This window comes from Oreochromis aureus, linkage group 2 (assembly GCF_013358895.1).
Source record: "Oreochromis aureus strain Israel breed Guangdong linkage group 2, ZZ_aureus, whole genome shotgun sequence".
Classification (NCBI taxonomy): Eukaryota; Metazoa; Chordata; class Actinopteri; order Cichliformes; family Cichlidae; genus Oreochromis; species Oreochromis aureus.
Window position 1 is genome coordinate 36,303,317 of NC_052943.1, and position 5,050 is coordinate 36,308,366.

A 5,050-nucleotide genomic window follows, 5' to 3' on the forward strand; every position below is an offset into this window, starting at 1 on the left:
TGTATGCCTGACCCAACCAATTAGCACGGAGCACAGATTGAACCTTGCGCTTAGCATGCGTCTCCTGTAAAAAAATGATGTCAGGTTGCAATAGTTTAAGGTGTGTGTAATATCCTAGGATTAAGGGACCACGGAGACCATGTTTAACTCACAGTTACTTCTTTTATTGCGGGAGACGGGGCCTGCGCCCCACAGACTGAAAACTCTCCAACAACTGTTGCCCCCTGGTGGACAAATCCCTGCCACAACATAACATTCCTCCCCCCTTAAACTGAAACTACTCTGTAGTTTTACTGACTACAGCAAATACCCATAAACAAAAACTTCACCTTATTAAAAATACAACAACCCCGTCCCCAGCCGTTATTGAAATTTCACTCTGTAATAATGAACCTTTAGTCCAACAGTCTTAGGTTAACGTATAACAGTTCACCGTAATCTCCTTATTATCATCAATCACGGCACAAAGTCTCTCAGGTGCTCCGGAGGTCTCTTGGTTCTTTGCGATCGCCGTAACCCAGTGGCTGGTGATTCCTGTGAATCACTACTCTCCATATGTGGCTTCACCACCGGTGTAACTTGCACCTCCATGTGTCTCTCATCCGTGTCTCCTGTCTCAGCGCTGATGTTTGGGGCTGCCTTTGGCGGCTCGCCTGGGTGGCCTTCAGGCATTCCTGCTGCCAGGCACGGCTCCAGGCGGGCAAACAGCTGATCTACGTGACGCCTCACCACTGTCCCATTGCCCAGCATCACCAAGTAGGAAACCGGCCCTGTCATCTCCTGTATAAGTCCTGGTATCCATTTGGGTCCTCTGCCATAGTTTCTGGTATATACTGTGTCTCCAATAACAAACATGCGCTCCTTGGCATGTCTATCATGATACAGTCTTTGGCTATCTTGTTTTGCTGTCACTTTCTGTTTCAAATCAGGGTGTATAAGATCAAGAGTACACCTCAACTTCCGGCCCATCATCAACTCAGCGGGAGACTTCCCTGTTGTGGACTGTGGTGTGATTCGGTAACTAAACAGAGCCCTGTTTAACTTGGTTGCCAGTGTGTCTCCAGTACTCTTTTTCATGAGTTCTTTAAACGTTTGCACTGCTCTTTCTGCTAACCCATTGGATGCTGGGTGATATGGAGCGGAGGTGACGTGAGTGATTCCATTCTTTGCCATGAACTCTTTAGTTTGTGCACTTACAAAACACTGGGCATTGTCTGAGACCACCATCTCAGGAAGGCCGTGCGTGCTGAAACAGTTTCTCAGGCAGTCTATGGTTGCAGCTGCTGTAGCGGATGGAACTGGATACACATCTAACCATTTGGAGTGGGCGTCCACTATTACTAAGAACATTTTACCCAAAAACGGGCCAGCATAATCGATATGTATCCTTCTCCAGGGCTTTTCTGGCCACTCCCAGGGGTGTAGCGGTGCCTCTTGCGGCCTGTGCCTATGTTCTTGACATGTACTACAGGACCTCACCTTGTCTTCAATGTCATTTTCCATATGCGGCCACCACATGTAGCTTCTGGCCAGGCCCTTCATGCGGCTCATTCCTGGGTGTGACTGATGTAGCTGTTCCAAAAGGGGGCGTCGACCTTGTTCTGGTATCACCACCCTCGCACCCCACAGCACACACCCATCCTGCACACTCAGCTCCTGTTGTCTCTGTCTGTAGGGCTGAAAATCAGGATGCTGCGTAGTGGGCCATCCTCTCCAAGCATACTCACGCACTCTGGAGAGTATGGGATCTTTGGTTGTCCATCTTTGCAGCTGCTCAGATGACATCACTCCCTCCTGGTCCTGATCTACCATCAACACCTGGTCCTTAGCTGCCACCTCTTTAGGGAGTTTCTCTGGAAGAGGGAGACGACTCAGACCATCAGCATTACTGTTATTTTTGCCTTCTCTGTATTTAATGACATACTCATAGGCTCTTAATAACACCGCCCATCGCATGATCCGCTGTGACGCCATCTGAGGGACGGCCTTCAACTCATGAAACAAACTTATCAATGGCTTATGATCCGTGATAATCATAAACCTCCGGCCGTACAGGTACTTATGAAAATACTGTACACCAAATATTACAGCCAATCCTTCTTTATCCAGCTGTGAGTAGTTCTTTTCTGCTGCATTCAGGGTGCGTGATGCAAACCCAATGGGTTTTCCTGACCATCTGGCATGCGGTGAGCTAGTACTGCTCCCACTCCATAGGGGAGGCATTGCACGAAAGAATTAATTTTTTTGCTCATCATAGTGTACCAATACACTGCTTGACTGCAACAGTTCCTTTGATTTGCAGAAAACCTTCTCCTGTGCTGGTCCCCAACACCACGGTTCCCCCTTTCTCAGAAGCTTGTGCAGTGGGGCCAACAGTGTGGACAAGTTTGGCAAGAACTTATTATAGAAGTTCAACAACCCCAAATAAGCTTTCAGCTCTGTCACTGATTTTGGGGATGGCGCCTCCTGCACTGCTTTCACTTTCGCTGGCACTGGATGTAAACCGGTCTTATCCACCCGATGTCCTAAAATGTCACTTCCTTCTCCATGAATTGACATTTGCTCCTTTTTTAAGCGCAGGCCCGCCTCCTCCAAGCGCTGCAGCACTCCATCCAGTGTTTGAAGATGTTCTTTGTCATTCTTTCCCGTCAAGATGATGTCATCCAGATACACTGCGACATTGGTCAGACCTTGCAACACACTCTCCATGGTGCGCTGAAAAATGGCAGGACTTGAACTCACACCAAATGGCAACCTGGTGTATGTAAACAAACCCCTGTGTGTGTTCACTGTGACATACTTTCTAGATTCATCATCAAGTACAACCTGTTGATATGCGTGACTCATATCTAACTTGGTGTATTTTTTTCTCCTCCCGCCAGCCCGCTATCATGTCCTCCATTCGTGGAATGGGGTATTGTTCTACAGGTGACACCTTGTTAACAGTCAGCTTGTAGTCACCACAAATTCTGGCGCTGGAGTCTGGCTTTAGTATGGGTACGATGGGTGCGGCCCACTCTGAGAATTTCACTGGTTGGATGATCTCCTCCTTCAACAGTCTCTCCAGTTCCTGCTCCACTTTCTTTTTCATAGCAAATGGAACTGATCGGGGCTTATAGAAGCACGGTTTGGCATCACTGGCTACATGTATCTTTGCTGCAAACCCCTTTAGTGTTCCCAACTCATCCTTAAACACTGTTTCATGTCTGGCCAGTATCCGCTGTAAGGCATCATCTCTGCCTTCTATCTTATGTACAGGTTGCCAGTCTAATTGGAGGGCCTTAATCCATCCCCGACCCATCAAACTAGTTCCAGCCCCTTCAACCACCACCACATCCAGTTTTTTTTTACTGTCTCTGAATTCCACCTGCACTTGGGCTGCCCCCCACACGGGTACCTTGTGGCCTCCATACGTTCTCAGTTTGATTCCACACTTGCTTACTTTGGGTGCATTACTGCCTTCAAAAAGTTTTTTAAATGACTCCTTCGACATGATAGTGTAGCCACAGCCTGTGTCTACTTCAAATGTCAAATTCTGTCCATTTACTTTTAGCTTCTGTCTGATGGGTTCCTCCCTTGGGATGCTAATCTCCTCATGCACATTATACATAGTCACACTACTTGCCTTTATGTGGTGCATTTCAGCTCCTTCTTCCTCACTGTCCACATTCTCCTCTTCCAAGAAATGGGCCTGTTTACCTTGTCTGCCACGCCCTCCTTTTTGTTCCATTTTCATTCGGCAGACCCTTTTTATGTGTCCCACCTTTCCACAGTTGTGGCATTTTTCTGAAACAAACCTGCAGTCCTTGGCCACATGATTTACCCCTCCACATCTGTAGCACTTCCTGATAACCTGTTGTGACGTCGAGCCGCCGTCCTCCATCTCGTTTACCGCTCCTAATCCTTTAGCGAATCGCGACTGTTCCGTCATGCTCTTCAAGTCCACAATGTCTCTGTTAGCCGCCTCCATTGCTTGAGCAAACTTCAGCGCCTTTTCAAACGTTAGCGAATCCTCTGCTAACAATCTGCGCTGTATCCTGTCGTCGCTTATTCCACACACTAAACGATCCCGCAGCATCACCGTCAGGGAATCTCCAAAGTTACAGTCCTGTGCGAGCTTCCTCAGCTCCGCTACATAATCGCCCACACTTTCCTCCGGCCTTCTATTCCGTGTGTTAAACTTCCACCGCTGCACAATTTCACTCGGCTTAGGGTGAAAATGATTGTTCAACAATCCCACCAACTCAGCATAAGAACGATCCCCTGGCTTGACCGGACTGAGTAGGTTCCTAATCAGGGCATAGGTCTGTGCGCCCACGCAACTCAACAGTACCGCTCGCTTCTTCTCCTCCTCCTTAATATCATTCGCCACAAAGAAGTAATCCAAAATCTCACAATACTCCTCCCAGGATTGCAGCTCGCTGTCGAACGGTGCCACCGAGCCCACTGTGGTAGCCATTATTCCACACCAAGGGTTACGCTCCGCTTCCAACAGATGCTATCGCTGTACCACTTGCCAACCTCACTTCATAAGTCACTTATCACGGCGTAACTTCACAGCAACACCTGGCTTTTACCCTCGTCGCCATATGTAATATCCTAGGATTAAGGGACCACGGAGACCATGTTTAACTCACAGTTACTTCTTTTATTGCGGGAGACGGGGCCTGCGCCCCACAGACTGAAAACTCTCCAACAACTGTTGCCCCCTGGTGGACAAATCCCTGCCACAACATAACAGTGTGCAAGAACCTTAGCCCTTTTTACAGGATTACCGAGGCCTTTCACATTCCAGCTGACCAACCTCAGTGTAGTCTTATTGAATGTGTTTAACATAAATGTTACTTATCCTAATTTGACTAGCTAACGAGCAGAGGTGTGGACTCGAGTCACATGACTTGGACTCGAGTCAGACTCGAGTCATTAATTTTATGACTTTAGACTTGACTTGAAAAAAGGTTGTAAGACTTGGACTTGACTTGGACTTTTACACCAGTGACTTGGGACTTGAATTGGACTTGAACCTGTTTACTTGAAAAGACTTGATATT

At 47.6% G+C, this 5,050-nt stretch overlaps 1 pseudogene; it reads right to left on the reverse strand.

The window, feature by feature from the left end:
- Window positions 1-456: 456 nt before the first annotated feature.
- Window positions 457-4,459, reverse strand: LOC116309940 (annotated as a pseudogene).
- Between the last annotated feature and the right edge of the window lie 591 nt (window positions 4,460-5,050).